Source organism: Lactuca serriola, chromosome 9, assembly GCF_051521515.1.
Source record: "Lactuca serriola cultivar US96UC23 chromosome 9, Lser_US96UC23_V15, whole genome shotgun sequence".
In the NCBI taxonomy this organism is placed as follows: domain Eukaryota; kingdom Viridiplantae; phylum Streptophyta; class Magnoliopsida; order Asterales; family Asteraceae; genus Lactuca; species Lactuca serriola.
In genome coordinates, this window is record NC_136416.1 from 144,558,969 (window position 1) to 144,582,528 (window position 23,560).

The 23,560-nt window shown below is 42.5% G+C and overlaps 1 non-coding gene across 1 annotated transcript; it reads right to left on the reverse strand.

Annotated features, from left to right (window-relative positions):
* Positions 1-22,823: 22,823 nt before the first annotated feature.
* Positions 22,824-22,930, reverse strand: LOC145077585 (small nucleolar RNA R71). The gene has a single exon (XR_013693327.1). It is a non-coding gene; the product is annotated as a small nucleolar RNA R71 (small nucleolar RNA).
* Between the last annotated feature and the right edge of the window lie 630 nt (positions 22,931-23,560).

A 23,560-nucleotide genomic window follows, 5' to 3' on the forward strand; every position in this document is an offset into this window, starting at 1 on the left:
CCAGCAGACCACAATCGGGGCTTCCACCCCTTACGCTGCGCGTACTGAGAGTTACGACCAGCGTAAGTCCTGAAATATGACAGATCTAGGCCAATGGAGACCATTTGCTCATAAAGTCTCCATCTTGGGACCAAAAACCCTAGAAATTGGTCCAAGAAGCACACAACACAAATAACAAGACAAGTTTTGAGCTTTTTACCTCAGGAAGAAGCTCCAATCACTGAGAAGCTCAGATCTAACATTTCCCACAAGCTTCTAGCCTCCAAAATAGCCTCCTCTTCTCTTCCACCACCTTGAAATGACACTTAGAAGCTTAGAATACCAACACTCTAGCTAGAAACGAACGAGGGCACTCTTTTAGGGTTTCACTCTCTGGAATGGAGGCTGAGGTCCAGGCCATAGCATTCCTTTTATAGTGTACAAGCCCCAACTTAGGGTTTACACCTGGGCTTGCTACGCCCAGCGTAACCCTGGGTACGCCTAGCATACCCAGGCGAGTCCGCCTCCAAAATAAGCGCGCGAGTACGCGCATCGTACTCCTCAGTACGCCCAACGTACTCACAAGCCTAATATTTCACTTAAGGGACTTAGTTTGACAACTTGGGAAAGGAGAAGGGTTAAATGGCTTTACCTGAATTTCGGGATGTTACAATTCTACCCCACTAGAACCAGACTTCGCCCCCGAAGTGTCATGCCGAAAACAACTTGGGATGCTGCTCCCACATCTCCAACTACGGCTCCCAAGTCAGCTCGGACCCCCTCCGATGCTGCCACTGGACCTGAACCAGGGCACCTTCTTGTTCCTCAAAACCTGGGTCTTCCGATCCAAGATTGCTATCGGCCTCTCAACAAAATTCAGACTCGCGTCGACCTGGATATCCTCCAACAGTACCACTGCCGACTCATCGGCAATACACTTCCTCAACTGAGACACGTGGAAGGTATCATGAATCTAGCTCAACTCCGCAGGTAGCCCAAACGATATGCTACTCTGCCCACCCTCGCAATCACCCTAAACGACCCAATATACCGGGGCCCCAGCTTGCCCCTATTTCTGAATCGAATCACTACTTTCCAAGGAGACACTTTCACGAGTACAAATTCCCCAACCTGAAACTCGAGCTCAGATCGTCCCCTATCCGCGTAACTTTTCTGGCGACTCTGAGTTGTCAACAATCTCTTCTTGACCTATTGTATTTCCTCTGTCGTCTGAAGCACTATCTCAGTGCTGCCCATCACTCGCTGTCCTACCTCTCCCCAACAGATGGGAGTCCTACACCTCCTCCCATACAACAACTCAAAGGGAGGCATACCAATGCTCGAATGGTGGCTGTTGTTATAAGAAAACTCAGGCAATTACAGATACTTGTCCCAACTCCCTTCGAAGTCCAACACACATGCCCGAAGCATGTCTTCGAGCGTCTGAATTGTCTGTTCACTCTGTCTGTTCGTCTGCGGGTGGTAAGCGGTACTGAAATGCAGCCTCGTACCCAACTTCTCGTGGAACTTCTTCCAGAACCTGGAAGTAAAATGTACATCCCGATCTGATACAATTGAAATCGGCACTCCATTCCGCGATAACACCTCCCTCACATACAGCTCTGCCATCCTCTTAGCAAAAGACTCTCACTAATAGCAAGGAAATGAGCGCTCTTCGTCAGCTGGTCGACGATCAACCAAATTGCGTCAACGCCCCTCGCGGTCCTCGGCAACTTGGTGATGAAATCCATTGAAATTTGTTCCCACTTCCATTGGGGAACCTTAAGTGGCTGCGAAAGGCCATGCGGCCGCTGGTGCTCAACCTTAACCCTGCGGCAGGTTAAGCACCTCTCCACAAACCATTCTACATCCCTCTTCATACATGGCCACCAATAATTCTTCTTTAAATCCAAATACATCTTAGTGGCCTCGGGATGGATCGAAAGTATCGATTTATGTGCCTCCTCCATCAAGATGGTGGGCGCTCCGCCTGCATACGACACCCAAATGTGGCCCTGAAGGGTCATCATCCTATGACCATTGGTAATGAACTTCGGCACCTGCCCGATCACTAGCTCCCTCTTCCGGTTCTCCGATCTCACAGCCTCTGCCTGGGCCTCCCGAATTGTGTCTAACACCGGAGTCATCACTATCAACCGCAGACAAATATCCCGAATCGGGGCACTTTCCACCCTACGACTCAGGGCGTCAGCTACGACATTAGCCTTGCTCGGGTGGTAGAAGATCTCACAATCATAATCCTTTACCACATCCAGCCATCTTGACTGCCACATATTCAGATTGGGCCGGTCCGTCAAATACTTCAAACTCTTGTGGTCCGTGTAGATGGTACACCGAACCCCATACAAATAGTGACGCCAGATCTTGAGGACGAACACCACTGCCCCCAGCTCTAAATCGTTGGTGGGATACCTCGTCTTATGAGGCTTTAACCGCCTCGACGCATATGCTATCACATACCCCCTCTGCATAAGTACTGCACCCAACCCCAATATCGATGCATCACAATACACTACAAAATCCCCCATCCCTTCCGGGAGGGATAGCGTCGGGGCTTCGCACAATCTCTGGCAAAGTGTCTCAAATGAGGTCTGCTGCTTCGGACCCCATAAAAAAGCAACACCCATCCGGGTCTACCTGGTAAGAGGCATGGCGATCTTGGAGAAATCCCTGATAAATCCCCGATAATAGCCAACCAACCCTAGCAAGCTTCTAATCTTGGTGGGTGATCTCGGCACCTCCCAGCTCATAACCGCCTCAATCTTGGCCGGATCGACCAATATCCCATCCTGGTTAACAAGGTGTCCCAAGAAATGGACCTCTCGTAACTAAAAATCACACTTGGTGAATTTGGCAAAAAGCCTCTCCGATCTCAATACCCCGAGAATCTCTCTCAGATGCTCCTCGTGCTGCTCTCTAGATCTCGAGTACACCAAAATATCATCAAATGAACACGATCACCGACCAATCCAGCATTGGTCTGCACACCTGGTTCATGAGATCCATGAACGCCGCCGGTGCATTGGTGAGCCCAAAAGGCATCACCACGAACTCGTAATTCCCATAACGAGTTCTGAATGCCGTCTTCTGCATATCTTCATCCCGAACCCTGATGATATTCCGACCTCAAGTCTATCTTGGAGAACCAAGACGCCCCCTACAACTGATCAAATAGATCGTCGATCCTCGGTAACGGATAACGGTTCTTAAACGTCAACTTGTTCAACTCCCGGTAATCAATGCACCTCCGGTGTGAACCATCCTTTTTCTTGACAAAAAGGATCGGTGCTCCCCAAGGTGAGCTACTCGGTCTAATGAACCCCTTCCCTAGCAGCTCCTGAAGCTTCGAGGATTACTCCTGCATCTCTGGCGACGCAAGGCGATAAGTCGCCTTGGCGATAGGTGCTACCAATCCATGCCCACTATGACACATACGTCCCCCATCGCAATTGGGACCAGATCTATAAGGAACTCCACACCAAAGATCTCAAGTATACATCCTCGAATCACATCCGTAGCATACACCGTCGCTCGTCAGCTATAGAAACTCGCAGAGGTCGACTCAACTCCTCTCGTCGGATACTAATGTGCTGACTAAATGCCAAGGAAACAAATGACCGACTCGCACCAGAGTCAAATAACACAAAAGCAGGTACAGAATTCACAAGAAAAGTACCTACGCATATCATAATATAAGCACAAGACCTCAAGCTCAATCATAAATAAATGAAAGAATACATTCCAGCCACGACATCGGGCGCTGCACGGACCTCCTCCGTTGTCAACTGGAAGGCTCTCCCGCGAGCCTTCGGTGCTTCGGCCTTCACCGGCCGAACCTCAGTAGCGCGCACGGTGGCATGGGCAGATCATTGATGTGCTCTATGAGCTATCCCCCGCAGCTGCGGACACTCGGCCTTCTGATGGCCCGTCTGGTTGCAATGGAAGCAAACCATGAATCCCTTGGGGCAGTCCTTGGCTATATACCCCTCCTTTCCATATTTGTAGCAAGCACCAGATCGACAAACTCCATCATGTCCCTTGCCGCACTTTCCGCAAGTGCAGCCCTTCTGGCCTCCCGATCTCGAATCGGTGGGCTTTGCCTACTTGGCTGCTGGCTGAGACTCAGCCGGCCGCCTGTCCATCCCCTGAGACTCTGCCTCCTCCCTGGCCTGCGTCTCCAAGTCAATCTCCCTCTTCCGGGCATTTTCCTGAAGCTCAGCAAATGTACAGTAAGTCGAGTTCGATATGAACTCCCGAATATCCCTCATCAAAATGCTCAAATATCGGCTCATGCGTGCCTGCTCAGTAGTCACCTGCTCATGGCAGAACATCGCCCTCTAATGAAACTTCCTGATAATCACAGTAACCAAATCAGTACCCTGCTTGAGGGTAAAGAACTCCTGAGCCAACCGCTCCCTCTCCACAGGGGGAACATACTCGTCTCTAAACATGATGGTGAACCTCTCCTAGGTCACCTCAAAAATCTCCGCAAGAGTTAAGCTCGCCGTCACGAACTTTCACCAATACTTTGCTCCCAAGCTAAGCTGGTTCAGTGCGAACCGTACCCTCAAATGCTCTGGACAAGGACACGTGTAGAAGCATCCCTCGATATCGGAAATCCATCTCATCGCAGTAATCAGATTCTGCGTCCCATCAAACTCTGGCGGCTTCGTGTTGCTGAACTCCCGAAACAACAACGACTCACCTCCCTGAGGCCTGGCAGCAACAACGACGGTGGTAGCTACAATAGCCGCAACCTCAGTCACTGCTGTGTACCGCTCATTGAAAGTAACAATCAATGTGGTCTTGATAGACCCAAACATCTCTGGAATCTCAGCTCTGATGGCAGCAGCCACTGTCACACCCCTAAACCAGAATGGCAGAAACATTCGGGGGTGGATGACTTCACGTAGTATCACAACAATTGAATATTGTAAAGAAAGTAACACAACCATCATATATATAATAAAAACGTATATTGTTGCGTTATACATATTTGCAAAAGAATATTACAATATGATGATGTAAATGTTTATTAGTAAACGTCCATAGCGTTCCTTCTTCAAAAGCCGGTGGTTACCTGTATTACTAATTCCCTGAGAAATACAAGTGGTTTCGAAAAAGTGTCAACAATTAAGTTGGTGAGTTCATAAGTGTTTTCTATTGAAAAGTATGTCCTTTTGGTAGAAAAATCGATGAACGTGGTTTTCAGAAAATCCAATATTTTCTATATATAGTTTGAAAAGTTCCTAAAATTTGGAGTGCGTTAGTATTTTTCGTACTTGAATGATAAAGACAAACTTTGTGTTCCAAAATAATGTAAATACTGAATGCATATATGAATCTCGTAAATCAAACTTGTTTTTATACTTTCATGTGAGTCTTATAACCATACTATTGACACAGACTGCCTGTAACAACATTCTTCAGGAGTTGTAGTGTTATGACATTTGTCACCTCAGACCTGCCGGTCTAACTGTAGTTAATAGTTTATGTGCGGGGTTGTCAATCCCGTATAGATCTATACACAAGTATCACGCTCTCCCTCTAAGAGATTATGGTATATAATACAGGACTTGAGTTCATAAGTGTTTTCTATTGAAAAGTATGTCCTTTTGGTAGAAAAATCGATGAACGTGGTTTTCAGAAAATCCAATATTTTCTATATATAGTTTGAAAAGTTCCCAAAATTTGGAGTGCGTTAGTATTTTTCATACTTGAATGATAAAGACAAACTTTGTGTTCCAAAATAATGTAAATACTGAATGCATATATGAATCTCGTAAATCAAACTTGTTTTTATACTTTCATGTGAGTCTTATAACCATACTATTGACACAGACTGCCTGTAACAACATTCTTCAGGAGTTGTAGTGTTATGATATTTGTCACCTCAGACCTGCCGGTCTAACTGTAGTTAATAGTTTATGTGCGGGGTTGTCAATCCCGTATAGATCTATACACAAGTATCACGCTCTCCCTCTAAGAGATTATGGTATATAATACAGGACTTGAGTTCATAAGTGTTTTCTATTGAAAAGTATGTCCTTTTGGTAGAAAAATCGATGAACGTGGTTTTCAGAAAATCCAATATTTTCTATATATAGTTTGAAAAGTTCCTAAAATTTGGAGTGCGTTAGTATTTTTCGTACTTGAATGATAAAGACAAACTTTGTGTTCCAAAATAATGTAAATACTAAATGCATATATGAATCTCGTAAATCAAACTTGTTTTTATACTTTCATGTGAGTCTTATAACCATACTATTGACACAGACTGCCTGTAACAACATTCTTCAGGAGTTGTAGTGTTATGACATTTGTCACCTCAGACCTGCCGGTCTAACTGTAGTTAATAGTTTATGTGCGGGGTTGTCAATCCCGTATAGATCTATACACAAGTATCACGCTCTCCCTCTAAGAGATTATGGTATATAATACAGGACTTGAGTTCATAAGTGTTTTCTATTGAAAAGTATGTCCTTTTGGTAGAAAAATCGATGAACGTGGTTTTCAGAAAATCCAATATTTTCTATATATAGTTTGAAAAGTTCCCAAAATTTGGAGTGCGTTAGTATTTTTCGTACTTGAATGATAAAGACAAACTTTGTGTTCCAAAATAATGTAAATACTGAATGCATATATGAATCTCGTAAATCAAACTTGTTTTTATACTTTCATGTGAGTCTTATAACCATACTATTGACACAGACTGCCTGTAACAACATTCTTCAGGAGTTGTAGTGTTATCACATTTGTCACCTCAGACCTGCCGGTCTAACTGTAGTTAATAGTTTATGTGCGGGGTTGTCAATCCCGTATAGATCTATACACAAGTATCATGCTCTCCCTCTAAGAGATTATGGTATATAATACAGGACTTGAGTTCATAAGTGTTTTCTATTGAAAAGTATGTCCTTTTGGTAGAAAAATCGATGAATGTGGTTTTCAGAAAATCCAATATTTTCTATATATAGTTTGAAAAGTTCCCAAAATTTGGAGTGCGTTAGTATTTTTCGTACTTGAATGATAAAGACAAACTTTGTGTTCCAAAATAATGTAAATACTGAATGCATATATGAATCTCGTAAATCAAACTTGTTTTTATACTTTCATGTGAGTCTTATAACCATACTATTGACACAGATTGCCTGTAACAACATTCTTCAGGAATTGTAGTGTTATGACATTTGTCACCTCAGACCTGCCGGTCTAACTGTAGTTAATAGTTTAGGTGCGGGGTTGTCAATCCCGTATAGATCTATACACAAGTATCACGCTCTCCCTCCAAGAGATTATGGTATATAATACAGGACTTGAAATGCATACATAAGAGTACGTTGAAGTTTGAATATCTCATATCGCTTAGTATAAATAGATTTACGATAAGAAAGACTTTACTTCATTTGAAAGTATTTCATTTTTCAAGATGTATACGTAAAAATGTATGAATAACTTGCTAACTATACCCATTATAGTTTTTCAGAAAGTATGTTCCATTTGGTGAAAATAACTTGATGATATACTAGCCCTTTATACGTAAAGATGTTGGTATCGATAGTCAATAAGATATATGTTACATTTATGTTTATAAAACGATACTTTTACTTGTATTCTACTTGTATTTCCCCCCTAAAACATGAAAAGACTTGAAAGGTAGGGGTATGAACTCACTTGTTTGGTTTGAAGAGAGTGGGGCTAGACTCGAGCAGAACTTCAACCGCGGAAAGCTGCGTCTTCGAGCTCTTCGGGGATCTCGGTAGCGTAGAATCTTCATCGGGGGCTCGGGTGCGGAAACTGAGGGCGTCGGGACAGCTTCTGGTGCTTGAAAGTATGAGAGAGTATGTGGGAGTTTGAGAAGGTGTGCTAAAACCCGTAGCTCATGCCTTCTATTTATAGTGTTAGAAAGTCGAGTACGATGGGTGTACCACCGGAGTACGTTGGGCGTACGCGTTACGCTGGGCGTACTTCGGTTACGCTGGGCGTAACTTTGCGTCATGGCTTACGACTCGAGTCTAGCTAGGCGTAGAGCTGCAGCCGATGGGACTCGACCCTGGACCTGAGTACGCTGGGCGTACTCCTACATTACGCTGGGCGTAATCCTGGCTTCCGTCTTCTAAATTCTGTAACTTTCACGTACGGGCTACGTTTTTCATGTTCTTTATATCCACGCGTAGGTGAGATTATGCGCTACAACTTTCATTTAGACTCCGTCGGCTAGTTTTGACTTTAATTTTAATGATATGTTTTTAATAGGCCGGGACTGCTAAAGTACGTTAAAAATTCATAGCTTCTTTATTCGACGTCGGTTTTCGTTTGTGTCTTTATCATTTTACTCCTATTGTGGAGACCTTCAACTTTCGTTTAGGTTGCATAGCTAAATAACGTCCGATCTTCAATTCGAGTTTTTAGCCCTCTACTACTGTTACGAAACTTAGAAAATTCGTAACTTTTTCATACGAGGTCCAATTTGGGCGATCTTTTTATGTACGTTTACAGTTTAACGAACTCTACAACTTTTGTTTAGATACTTAAGGCTAAAATGCATTTTATTGTAATTTCACTTTTTACGTTAAATAATGTTTTAACGGTGTGCCGTAAATATTTGAGTGGTTATAATTTCTTCAATATAACTCGGTTTCAAATGTTCTTTATGTTTTAGGAAACCTTGGCACGATATCTAATATTTGATGCATCCCAATTTAGATATTTGAACACTTTATTTTTGAGGTTAATTTCGTTGATTCCAAATAGTTTTCGTTGTATTTGACTTTTGAGTGTTACATCGCTTTTGGAAAATATAGGATTGTCACATCATCCCCCCGTTAGGGGAATTTCGTCCCGAAATTTAATCTAAGATAGAGTTTACAGATTAGGAAAAAGATGCGGGTACTTTTGTTTCATCTGATCCTCGCGTTCCCAGGTGTATTCAGGTCCTCGCTTGGCGTTCCAGCGGACCTTTACAATAGGTATGTGGCTTTGTTTAGTCCTTTTATTTCCCGATCCATGATCTCTACTGGTTCTTCTACGAATTGGAGATTCTCATTTATTGCAATTTCGTCTAGAGGGATGACAAGGGTCTCATCGGACAAGCACTTCTTTAGGTTTGATACGTGAATGGTAGGGTGTACGTTGTGGAGCTCCTGAGGTAATCGAAGTTTGTAAGCCACTGGACCGATCCTGTCAAGGATCTCGAATGGTCTGATGTATCTTGGGTTCAGTTTCCCATGCTTTCCGAAACGTATTAACCCCTTCTAGGGCGAGACTTTTAGTAGGACTCGATCTCCAACCTGGAATTCCAAGGGTTTCCGTCTTTTATCCGCGTAACTCTTTTGTCTGTCCCTTGACGCTTTCAGACGTTCCCGGATCTGAACAATTTTCTACGTAGTTTCCCTTATGATTTCTGGTCCAGTGAGTGTGTTGTCTGTTGCTTGTCCTTTTGCTAGTTGAGTGTCCCCCACTTCGGCCCAACACAGAGGTGACCTGCATTTTCGGCCGTAGAGGGCTTCGAACGGGGCTGCCCTGATATTAGTGCGGTAGCTATTGTTGTACGAGGACTCGACCAAGGGTAGATGGGCATCCCATGCTTTGCCAAAATCGATTACGCAAGACCTCAACATTTCCTCTAGGGTTTGTATGGTTCTCTCATATTGGCCGTCAGTTTGTGGGTGATATGCGGTACTCATGTCTAGTCTTGTTCCTAGAGCTTTTTGTAGCGACTGCCAGAACCTTGAGGTGAATCTACTATCTCGGTCCGAGATAATGGATATGGGCACACCATAAAGTCGTACAATCTCTTTGAGGTATGTCCTAGTTAGTTTCTCCAATTTATCCGTCTCTTTGATGGGTAGGAAGTGCGCTGATTTAGTTAACCTGTCGACGATCACCCAGATGGTGTCGAGTCCGCTTGCTGTTCTGGGTAGTTTGGTTATGAAATCCATGGTTATACGTTCCCACTTCCATTCGGGTATTTCGGGTTGTTGCAACAATCCTGAGGGCTTTTGGTATTGTACCTTGACCTTGGCGCACGTCAGACATTTACTCACGTAGGTAGCAATTTCGGCTTTCATGTTCGGCCACCAGTACAATTTCTTGAGGTCAAGATACATCTTATCGGAGCCGGGATGTATGGAGTATCGTGTCTTATGGGCTTCGTTCATGACGACTTCTCTGAATCCGCCAAACTTCGGCGTCCAGATCCGATCCATGAAGTAATGAACTCCGTCATTCTTGACTTCAAGCTTCTTATCCATTCCCCTTAAGGCTTCCCCTGCCACATTTCAGATGTTAAGGCTTCTATTTGGGCTTCCTTGATTTGCGTGGACAGGTGTGAATGGATTGTCATGGTTAAAGACTTCACTCTGCAGCCTGAGTTTTCCTTTCGGCTGAGTGCATCGGCCACCACGTTAGCCTTTCCGGGATGATATCGAATTTCGAATTCATAATCATTTAGTAGTTCTACCCACCGTCTTTGTCTCATGTTGAGTTCTTTCTGGTTGAGGATATGCTGGAGGCTTTTATGATCGGTGAAGATCATACATTTCATGCCGTAGAGATAGTGCCTCCATATCTTTAGAGCGAAGACGATTGCTCCTAGTTCAAGATCGTGCGTCCTGTAGTTCACCTCGTGCGTCTTTAGTTTCCTTGAGGCGTAGGCGATGACCTTCCCTCGTTGCATCAGGACACACCCAAGTCCTTGGTTTGATGCATCGCAATAGACCACGAAGTCCTCTGTTCCTTCTGGCAAGGTTAGGATGGGCGCACTACATAAGGCTCGCTTTAGTGTCTGAAACGCAATGTCTTGTTTTTCTCTCTAGTCGAAGGTCACATTCTTCTGAGTTAAGGTGGTAAGTGGCTTGGCAATCTTTGAAAAGTTCTGTATCAACCTTTGGTAATACACGGCGAGTCCCAAAAATTGCCGAGTTTCTGTAGGGGTTCATGGAGTCGTCCAACTCTCTATTGCCTTGATCTTAGAAGGATTGACGTGTATCCCTTCCTTGCTTACTACATGTCCTAGGAAATCCACTTCCCGAATCCAGAATTCGCACTTTGAAAATTTTGCGTATAGCTTCTCTGCCCTCAATGTTTCCAAAACTTGGCGGAGGTGTTGGCTGTGTTCTTCCTGGCTTCTTGAATAGATGAGTATATCATCTATAAACACGATCATGAATTTATCTAGGAAGGGACGACATCATCAAGTCCATGAATACCGCTGGAGCATTTATCAACCCGAAGGGAATTACTACAAACTCGTAGTGACCATAGCGTGTTCGGAAGGCCGTTTTGGGGATGTCTCCTTCTAGGACTCGCAGTTGGTGATAGCCATATCTTAGATTGATCTTTGAGAAGTAGCTTGCTCCCTGTAGTTGGTCGAACAGATCGTCTATACGTGGTAGGGGATATCAGTTCTTGATCGTGAGTTTGTTCAGCTCCCGGTAATCAATGCACATGCGAAAAGATCCGTCCTTCTGCACGAATAGGACTCGTGCTCCCCATGGTGAGAAACTGGGTCTGATAAAGCCCTTGCTCAGTAGTTCGTTTAATTGACTGGACAGTTCTTGCATCTCGGCTAGGGTTAGTAGGTAAGGCGACTTTGCTACTGGAGTAGCTCCAGGGATTAAGTCGGTTCTGAACTCGACTTGGCGTTCTGGTGGAATTCCTGGGAGATCTTCTGGGAAAACGTCTGGGAAGTTGCAGACTTCCGGAATGTCTTTAATGTTCTTTGGTTCTTGTTTCTGGTCTACTACATGGGCTAGAAAGGCATGGTATTCCTTGCGAAGATATTGTTGTGCTTTAACACAGGAGATGATTTGTAAGTTTGAACTAGGTTTCTCCCCATATATGACAAGAGTTTCGCCGTTGGGCAGATTGAGACGAACGGCCTTTTTGTGACAAAGAATATCGGCATGGTGAAGACTTAACCAGTCCATACCGATGATTACATCAAAACTTCTTATTGAAATGGGCATAAGGTCGATTTGAAATAATTGTTCGTTTAAGTTTAATGTGCACCCTACGTACATATTGCTTGTGCTTTCCGTTTTACCGTTAGCCATTTCTACAGTGAATATTTTATTGAGTGGTTGGGGTCTTTGATTAAGTGTGTGTTTGAATTTATGACTCACAAAACTTCTCTCCGCACCGCAGTCAAAGAGTATGCATGCATAAATGTTGTCGAGGAGAAACGTACCCGTAACCACTGTTGGGTCAGCTATTGCTTCATTTTGACCTATCGCCAGCACTCTCCCAACACCGCCAACATTCCTTGCCTTGGGGTAGTCCCTCTTGAAGTGCCCAGGTTCTCCACACCCATAACATGTCTGGCTTATCGTAGTACCACGAACTTGAGTGACTGGTCGTGCTGGTGCCTTACAGAAATGGGCAGTGTGCCCTATCCTTTCGCAGTTCTTACAGTGCATCTCGCGGCAATTTCCGTGGTGATGGTAGTTGCATTTGTTGCACTTGGGCAGGTTCCCCGCATATTTTTTTGTTGGCGCAGGGGTAGCAGGAGTTGTAGTGGGAGCAGTAGCAGCATGAACCGCAACCATTTGTTTCTTTGAAGGTTCTTGCGAAGTTTGCCCTTTTCTCTTGTTCCAGAATTTCTTCTTATTGTTGTTGTTGGCATTGTTATCATTGTAGTTGTTCCCTTTGGTTGGTTCAGCCACGATAGTCGTGACTCCTTGACAGACACCATGATTAACGAGAGATTGCGCCAGTTCCTTGGCGCTGTCGAAGGTCATGGGTTTGGAAGCTAACACACTTCATCGAATTTGGGGTGATAGTCCCCAGATGTACCTCTCCACCTTTTGGCTTTCCAGGATCAACATCCATGGGCAAAGTGTTATCAAGTCACTGAATCTGTTGGTGTAGCCTGCGATGTCCGAGCCTACCATCGTAAGGCCCCACAGTTCCTGTTCTAGCTTCTGAATCTCGCCTCTTGGGCAGTACTCTCGAAGGAGCATTTGTTTCAGGTCTTCCCAACCCATGGAGTTCGCCACCACTAGGGTTAGTGTCTTGACGTGGCCATTCCACCATGTCAGGGCGCGTTCAGAGAATGTAAAAGCAACAAATTTTACTTTGCTTTCTTCAAGGCATGCGCGAATTTCGAATACCGCTTCCGTTTTCTCTATCCATTGGGATAGAGCCAATACTGCCCCAGTCCCATAAAAGGGAATAGGTTTTCCGTTGGTGAAGTCTTTGTAAGTGCATACCCCTGAACGGCCATGACCTTGGCCATTTGTAAAGCTGTTTGTTCCTTTTCCCGATCCCTTGTTGCTCATTTGAGCCATCGATGCGGTTACAGCGGCGGTTACAGCAGTTTGGAACATAGCAGCATCCATAAGTGGAGGAGGTGGTGGAGGTGGTGTTGGAGTTGTGTTTCTGCGTGCTGATCTACGAGGATGCATGTTCTGGTAGAGAAAATAAGAACGAATACTATAAGTTTCTAATGTTTTGACAATCGTGTGCTAGAGGGTTAGTTGTATTTTGTAATTTGTTTTGACTTTAGTTTATGGTTTCAAGGTAGGTATAGTAATTTAGTTAATCCCATAAGTTTCGAGAGGTATATAAAGAAGTACTTCATATTTATATATATGTCACGCCTAAGGTGTGTTACATTATGCTTCATGTTTAGGAAAATTCGACTTATCTAGAGGTCTCCGATTACAGATACAAAGGAAATAAGAGAAAAACTTTATCCAAGGTCCTATGCTATATCAAAATTGTTGGAGTTGAGCAAGTTCTACTTGTGGCATGTTGTACGTTTGGAGCTGGATTCGGCATCCGACTGCTTGACCCCCATCAGGCGCCTTTCAAGAACTGCTTGTTGTTCCTTCATCTCTTTTATTTCTGTCAGTGCTGTCACCATTTGGTTCTGAAGCATCCCTATGTGGAGTTGGGTACTTTCGTGTAGTCCTTCCAAACGACGGATGTCTACGACGTTACCCTGAGTAGCAGCATTGATCTCGCGAACTCTGGCTGCTTGCTTGTCCGCATGGTAGTTCTGGGTAGGTATAGTGCCCACAATAACAGGAAGTGCTCGATCAGCTGAGCCTCCCCCACTGACATTGTAAAAATCTCAACACATGCCGAAAGGAGGGCATACACCTAGTTGGCGGCTCCAGTAGTAGAGGTGGCTTCCCCAAATGGGAATGGGTCCTGGTTGATATGGTCTTATTTCGGGAGGATGAGGGATGGGAGGGTCGATTACTTCTGGCTCGGAGTCTGTTCCACTAGTAATTTCCTCGACCTCCTCATCGACTTCGAATTCCTCTCTGACTTCGACTTCGAATTCTTCTTCTACTTCGAATTCTTCTTTGACTTCCTCTTCGATTTCCTCCGGGTCTTCCTCCGGGTCTTCTTCTATCCATCCGTCGTTGCCTTGGTTTGGGTAGTAGGGATCTCCCGGTAAATGGAATCCAGCCATTTGTCTATACTAGGATAGAGGCATGAGAATTTCATAAGAAAAGAAATTTCTATTTAACGACATCCTACGTTTAACTATATCTTACGGTGTGCAAGTTTTTCATTGTACTATTATTTTATAACAATACTCCTATAGTATTTCCAATTGGCGAATCTTAAAAGAATTTTTATTTGGTAAGTTTTTGGCTTGTTGTCCACTACGACCATTCCTCGACGTACATTGGTCAAATCCAGGATAAATATAGTTGATCAGGCTATATTTATTCTCGATTTGATTACATACCCCGAGGCCCAATCGTAGTGTCGCAACTTGCCTTAATACTTTTTAGAAAACTTGTCATGATACGAGACTAATACATGCGAGTAAAAATGTATACTTTTAAAAGAAAATATATTGTTTATGAAAACGTTTTGTCATAGGGTTTTTGGTCCCCTTTGCATTGATAGTTTGTATATCTTATGTGGTTCGATATACTTAATTCACTATACACAATGCTCTGATACCAATCTGTCACACCCCCAAACCAGAATGGCGGAAACATTCGGGGGTGGATGACTTCACGTAGTATCACAACAATTGAATATTGTAAAGAAAGTAACACAACCATCATATATATAATAAAAACGTATATTGTTGCGTTATACATATTTGCAAAAGAATATTACAATATGATGATGTAAATATTTAATAATCAACGTCCTTAGCGTTCCTTCTTCAAAAGCTGGTGGTTACCTGTATTACTGATTCCCTGAGAAATACAAGTGGTTTCGAAAAAGTGTCAACAATTAAGTTGGTGAGTTCATAAGTGTTTTGTATTGAAAATTATGTCCTTTTGGTAGAAAAATCGATGAACGTGGTTTTCAGAAAATTCAAGATTTTCTATATATAGTTTGAAAAGTTCCCAAAATTTGGAGTGCGTTAGTATTTTTCGTACTTGAATGATAAAGATAAACTTTGTGTTCCAAAATAATGTAAATATTGAATGCATATATGAATCTGGTAAATCAAACTTGTTTTTATACTTTCATGTGAGTCTTATAACCATACTATTGACACAGACTGCCTGTAACAACATTCTTCAGGTGTTGTAGTGTTATGACATTTGTCACCCCAGACCTGCCGGTCTAACTGTAGCTAACAGTTTAGGTGCGGGGTTGTCAATCCCGTATAGATCTATACACAAGTATCACGCTCTCCCTCCAAGAGATTATGGTATATAATACATGACTTGAAATGCATACATAATTGTACGTTGAAGTTTGAATATCTCACATCGCTTAGTATAAATAGATTTACGATAAGAAAGACTTTACTTCATTTGAAAGTATTTCGTTTTTCAAGATGTATATGTAAAAATGTATGAATAACTTGCTAAATATACCCATTATAGTTTTTCAGAAAGTATGTTCCATTTGGTGAAAATAACTTGATGATATACTAGCCCTTTATACGTAAAGATGTTGGTATCGATAGTCAATAAGATAGATGTTACATTTATGTTTATAAAACGATACTTTTACTTGTATTGTACTTGTATTTCCCCCCTAAAACATGAAAAGACTTGAAAGGTAGGGGTATGAACTCACTTGTTTGGTTTGAAGAGAGTGGGGCTAGAGTCGAGCAAAACTTCAACCGTAGAAAGCTGCGTCTTCAAGCTCTTCGGGGATCTCGGTAGCGTAGAATCTTCGTCGGGGGCTCGGGTGCGGAAACTGAGGGCGTCGGGACTGCTTCTGGTGCTTGAAAGTATGAGAGAGTATGTGGGAGTTTGACAAGGTGTGCTAAAACCCGTAGCCCATGCCTTCTATTTATAGTGCTGGAAAGTCGAGTACGCTGGGCGTACCACCGGACTACGCTGGGCGTACGCGTTACGCTGGGCGTACTTCGGTTACGCTGGGCGTAACTTTGCGTCATGGCTTACGATTTGAGTCTAGCTAGGCGTAGAGCTGCAGCCGATGGGACTCGACCCTGCGCCTGAGTACGCTGGGCGTACTCCTAAATTACGCTGGGCGTAATCCTGGCTTCCGTCTTCTAAATTCCGTAACGTTCGCGTACGGGCTCCGTTTTTCTCGTTCTTTATATCCACGCGTAGGTGAGTTTATGTTCTACAACTTTCATTTAGACACCGTCGGCTAGTTTTGACTTTATTTTTAATGATATGTTTTTAATAGGCCGAGACTGCTAAATCCGTTAAAAATTCATAGCTTCTTTATTCGATGTCAGTTTTCGTTTGTCTTTTTATCATTTTACTCCTATTGTGGAGACCTTCAACTTTCGTTTAGGCTGCGATAGCTAAATAATTCTCGATCTTCAATTCGAGTTTTTAGCCCTCTAATACTGTTACGAAACTTAGAAAATTCGTAACTTCTTCATACCAGGTCCAATTTGGGCGATCTTTTTATGTACGTTTACAGTTTAACGAACTCTACAACTTTTGTTTAGATACTTAAGGCTAAAATGCATTTTATTGTAATTTCACTTTTTACGTTAAATAATGTTTTAACGGTGTGCCGTAAATATTCGAGTGGTTATAATTTCTTCAATATAACTCGGTTTCGAATGTTCTTTATGTTTTAGGAAACCTTGGCACGATATCTAATATTTGATGCATCCCAATTTAGATATTTGAACACTTTATTTTTGAGGTTAATTTCGTTGATTCCAAATAGTTTTCGTTGTATTTGACTTTTGAGTGTTACGTCGCTTTTGGAAAATATAGGGTTGTCAAAGCCACCTCCTTACGAATCAGTCTGCGGATCTCCTCCTCGCTAACACCACTGCTCTTAGGTGTGTGGCGTGTCCCAACCGTGATGTCTCTCTAAAATACAACATAAAATATCAGAGCGCTCGAGCATACTCGCACTCGATAACACATCCCTACTTGTTCCCTGGTACCCTAAGGATTCTTACTTGGACTGCACACTGATACGATGTCTTCGGTAGTACGGGCCCTTATACTACCGCCCACACCAAATCAGTATTCACCCCAAGTCCTCCTCCTTGGATCCCAGATCACAAGTACTCTACACCTTGCTATCATAGACTACCCATCGGTAGATCTCTCATAAGCTCCTCACTGCTATCTACTCACTCTCAAGCAGCAGAAATCTTCCTAGGCTAAGGCATCACAAATCAGGTCACTGTAGTCCTAATATGAATACCTAGTCTACTCTAGCATGCATATCATATCATAACATATCTCATAACACATAATGTAAGGGTATTTTGGGAAATCACCGTTCGGGCGCTGGCTGAGCGTACACACTGCTCCATTCTGCCTTTTTCCAAAATCTTTTACTTTCTTAGAAAAATTGTTTATTTATGAAAAACCTTCTCAAATCCTCAGTTTGAGTTCAGATACATCCGAAGTTGCACCTGAATCCCTCAAATCAAGGCTCTGATACCAAATTGTAACGACGTAAATTTCAAAACAATTTTTCACATTTTAAACTCATACTTTCATTCATAATTGTTATAAAAATGTCATTGTATCACATAACAATTCATAACATCACATCAGAAGATCATACCATATAAAACTCCTCATGTGTGTGTACTAATGAAGCCGATGCCTTCCCGCGATCATCACTGGTACCAGAAACACATCACACAACACTGTAAGCATAAATGCTTAGTGAGTTCCCCAAAATACCACATACAACACATACGCCTTTCCAAGCCATAACTCTATGGAACCTTCCGGTCCAAGTGTCTCAGGGGACTTCCGTCCTGAATCCCGGTAGACCTTCCGGTCCTACCCGTATCGAGCTTCCGGTCTGTAACCTCATGACCTTCTGGTTCATGTCCTCTTGACCTTCCGGTTCATGTCCTCTTGACCTTCCGGTCCTTATCATACATAGCATAACACATACATATCACATATCAGCATATAGCACATATCTCTCATAACATACAAGACCTTCCTGTCACACATAGGTACCCTTCCAGGTACAGTATAGTGAGAAGACTCACCTCGGTATCTCGGATAGTCTTGCACTCCATCACACCGGTCTAGCCCCTGCCTAAACACATAACAATACTCTCAAATAAATCACGGCTCTCAAAGGCTGGATCAAATCCATTCTACAATTTCCATAGAAGGGTAAAAGACCATTTTACCCCTCCTTAACCCAAAAGTCCAAAGGTTGACCAAAACCCTAAAAGTCAACGATGATCCATAGAAGGCAGTATGCGGCGCGTACCTTCTCTGTACATGGGGAGTACGCCAGCGAACCACAATCGGGGCTTCCACCCCTTACGCTGCGCATACTGAGAGGTACGCCCAGCGTAAATCCCAGTTTAGCCATTTCGCATATTTTGGTCTTAAACGGTTAAGACAATCCTTCAACTTCCAGATCTGACTTTCTTACAACCTCCTATTCCATAAAGTCAGCACCTTTAAGCCTTTGCATGGCTGTAAGGGTCCCTTTACCCTCAAACACCTTTCCTTTCTCCTCCAAAGGTCTAGATCTCATGAATGGTACCATATTTACGTCCGAGATTGCATTTTTATGAGTACACAACACTTATAGTCCTGAAATATGACAGATCTAGGCCAATGGAGACCATTTGCTCATAAAGTCTCCATCTTGGGACCAAAAACCCTAGAAATTGGTCCAAGAAGCACACAACACAAGTAACAAGACAAGATTTGAGCTTTTCACCTCAGGAAGAAGCTCCAGTCTCTAAGAAGCTCAGATCTAATCTTTCCCACAAGCTTCTAGCCTCCAAAATGGCCTCCTCTTCTCTTCCACCAGCTTTAAATGACACTTAGAAGCTTAGAATACCAACACTCTAGCTAGAAACGAAGGAGGGCACTCTTTTAGGGTTTCTCTATCTGGAATGGAGGCTGAGGTCCAGCCCATAGCATTCCCTTTATAGTGCACAAGCCCCAAATTAGGGTTTACACCTGGGCTCGCTACTCCCAGCATAACCCTGGGTACGCCCAGCGTACCCAAGTAGGTCCGCATCCAAAATAAGCGCACGAGTAGGCGCAGCGTACTCATTAGTACGCCCAACGTACTCACAAGCCTAATATTTCACTTAAGGGACTTAGTTTGACAACTTGGCAAAGGAAAAGGGTTAAATGGCTTTACCTGAATTTCAGGATGTTACACTTTAGATGATTCGATCCTTTTTGTGGGATAAGACCTAGAAAAAGTTACTTTTTCATCTTATTTTTTTGCTCAAGTACCTAGCTCACGACATGAGCCTTAAGCTCGCGATGTGAGTTTAGTAAATTTTACGTTTTCTTCGTTTTTTTCTTTTCTGTTAGCTTTTCTGCGACAACACGAGGTGGTAGGCTTTACCACGTCGTGGTGGCCAGTCAGTAGGAAGTTTTTATTTAGTTTTTGTTCAGTTTTACGTTTTTATTTTGTTTATTTTGCAGCAGTTCATGACCAGAGGTTCTAACACACCTTTGGTTCCACCACTTGAAGATCCAGAGTCGGCCCTTCACTAAAAGAAGGATAAGAACGTGAAAGAAAATCAAACACCAAAGAAGACACCCTTACAAGAATTCAAGTTAGTGTTCTCAAAGAAGTCGGGAAGCAAACAGAAGAGTCGAGTTCATTTCAAAGAACAAGAGCAAGGTTGAAAGATTAGATCAAATACCTATCCCAACCAAATCCGAGTACGACCCCGAGATCGATTTTGGACTATATACGACTGAACCCGAGAACGAGCCAAAAAACGAGATGGAAATAATTTGAAGAAATGTCAATGGGAGCTTACAAGAAGCGAACTCAAGACGATGTTGGCCCATGGTTAGCACAACCCGTAATTCCTGCCACTGCCACATTCGAGCTACAGGGACACATCCTTACTGCACTTAAGGATGTTCCATTTTATGGAAGGATCATTAGGATGCCTTTAAGCACCTAGATGAGGTCAACGACATTGCTGACTACTTCAATGTCCCGAATGTCAATAGAGATACGATCTTGATAAGGATGCTTCCCGTTACTTTTAAGAGAGCTGCTAAAGATTGGTTAAAATCACTTCCACCTAGTACAATCACTACTTGGGCTCAGATGCACGAACAATTTTTTGACCAATTTTGCCCATCATCTGTCACACCTCAAAACCGATGGAGGAAACGTTCTGGGGCGGAGGACGTCATGTAAAGTATCACAACCATTGTACATAGTAAGCATAGTAAACACAACCATTACATTACATAAGAATATTTACATTTGTTTGAAAGCAAAGTAATATATGTTTTATATATACATCAATATGAACAAAAGTAAAGACGAGACTTCTATACGCTCCATCTTCTCCAAAAGAAGGCGGGATACCTGTCTAACGTGAACCTCAGAATACAATCAGTTTCAGAAATATCAGCATAAAGTTGGTGAGTTCATAAGCGGTTGAGTTTTGGTAAAAGAAAACGTTCCTTTGATTTCATGAAAAGTTGTTATCCAAGAAAATCCCATATTTTCTTATACAAGAAGTTTGGTTATCCGTTTGTTAAACAACCTGTTTATAAAAATTTAAATTATCCCAAGAAAACCCTTATTTTCCTTAAAAGTTGGTGGTTGTTTATCGATCCGGAATGAAGTGTACAAGTATCTACCATTCTTGTTTAGTTGGGAAAAGTTTCCTTGAAAGCCGGGTTAATCTTGATAAAGTACATTAGTTTTAACACGTATATAAAACTAATAAGTAGGTAGTGAGCTAATTCCTAAGGGTATTGCTGATACCCTCTAGTAATCAAAACAGTTATTACTTTGAGGTTAGTTCACTAGGTTCATTATTACTTAATAGTAAATCTCCATTATCTAAGTTGCGAGTTCCATAACCATACAATAAACTAGATATGGCACATAACGGGGTTAATATCGTTTTATGACTTTGTCACCCGTAGACCTGCCGATCCCACTGTAGCTAGCAACAAGGTGCGGGATAGTCAGTCCCGTATAGATCTATAAAAAATAGTCACGTTCTCCCTCCAGGAGATTCTGGTTACAGGGTTAGTCCTACACTCGCGTATCTCTGTGGAGTGTTACCGAGGACGTGTCTCCAATCTTAAGGATACCGAATTTACAAGTAATAATATGGAACATCCCATTTCTTGAATGGCATGAATCCTATGTAAAATATAAAATAAAACATTTTATGAAAGATTCACAAGTTCCCTTCTTTTAGTTTTGAAAACTAACTCTACAAGTTAATTTCTTAAACAGTTGGTAAAACGGTTTTCTGTGTTAAAAGCATACTGAACATCTAAGTATTTCATACGAAATAATAGGTTTGAGTACAACTTCCCTTGTACTTTTTCTTGTATTCCCCCCTGAAAACATGAAAAACACGAAAAAAGGTGTAGGGGTATGAACTCACCAGACGAGGATGTGCCGGGTAGGACTCTAGGTGTCAATTTAGGGCTTGAACACACGCGAGGATCCTATGTAACATGAAGTGATACATAATTGTATATAATTAGACATTGAATCACTAATTAAGTAAGATAATACACTCCGATGCGCGAAAACACCTTATCTCAAGTGTTGGAAGTGATACGGGTTGCATCTAAGGAATGTATGACCTCGATAAGGAGTTTACCCTTCAAGAGTAAGCCCTTAGGGGTGTTTACGACCCAAAGACCATACCCCCCATGAGTTTACGGCCGTAAACTCATGGGTGGGGTATTTTTGGGTGTTCAATGGTTTTATATTGCACAAGGCAAGGTTCTAGGATTGAATCAAAGTCTTACGGTCCGTGAATATTCATTCATGGGCCGTAAACTCATGTTTACCCCCTTAAAGACATGTTTTTGGGGTTCTAAGCTCACTCATGCAAGTCCCTAAGTCATAGCTAAGCATTAGAAGGGTTTTGGAAGGGTTTTGGGGCTTCAAAACCCCCTTATGGGAGTTTACGGTTTTGGGAGGTGTTCCCCAACCGTGAACACATGTTTTTGGGGCTTTTGAATGATTAAATCACGAATTTGCATGCATACCAATCTAAACAACAAGCTAGGAATGATTACTTACGATTTTGGAGCTTGAATGGCGCGTTTTTCGATCAAAATCGACTTGTAGAGAGAGAGTAGAGAGAGAAGGCTTTAGGAGTGGGAAAAAGCTCAAATGGTGACCACTCAACCCTTATATAGGGTTTGAGTTTGTGGCCAGGTGGGGATCTACCCAATACCGACGTTAAACGGAGTTTATGGTCATACCCGATTAAATGGTCGTAACCCGACTTGGTCGTAAACTAGAAACTTTTCCAAGGAATATAGAGGGTGTTTCACGTGTTTTTATTTCGTTTCAACACTTATGAAGTCGTAATAAAAGTCTTAATTGATTTGCCTAACCCAAAAGTTAACGGAAAATTTCAATAAATTAACGGAAATGGGTTATAGTAACGGAATAAATTTCGGGTTGTCACACCATCAAAGATAGCTAAACTCAAGAAAGCGATAGCCGACTTTGAGCGACAACCGAGGGAGTCACTATACGAAGCTTGGGAGCGCTACAAAGGGCTGTTAAGGAATTGTCATCAACATGATCTTAATGTTCAACAAGAGATGTCTATTTTCTATGATGGGGTCAATATTATGACAAGGCAACTCCTTGATTCTCAAGCAGACTGGTCAGGGTTTTTACCAAAAAGAGCAACCACCAGCTGAGAAGAAAGCTGATTTGGAGACTATGTTGGTTTGTTTCATGGAAGCTTCAGAGAAGAGACAAGATGATACTGATGCAACATTGAAGGATCAAAGAACAATGATGAAAGAACAAAAACCTTTGATGAAAAATCATCAAGCCGTGATGATTGACCAGCAAACCTCACTGAGAAATCAGCAAGCCTCCATCAATAACCTTGAAGCTCAACTTGGCCAACTTAGAACTTTGGTGAATGAGAAGCTATTTCCTGAAATTCCTAAAAAGAATACACAATCCCATCTTATGGTGATTGATATTGAAGAAGAGGCCATCTATGAGTTTTTAGAAGCCCTAGACGTGGAGCCAAAGCCATCCGGACCAAAGCCAAAGAAGTTGAAGCTCGAAAAATATATTGTTGCCGAAACACCAGACTCATGTCGTGAGCCTGCCATGCTCATGACGTGGGCTCGGTCTGAACAAAAAAATTTAGAATCTGTTCCGGCTTACCGACCGCCTTTGTCGTTTCCGTCTCGAG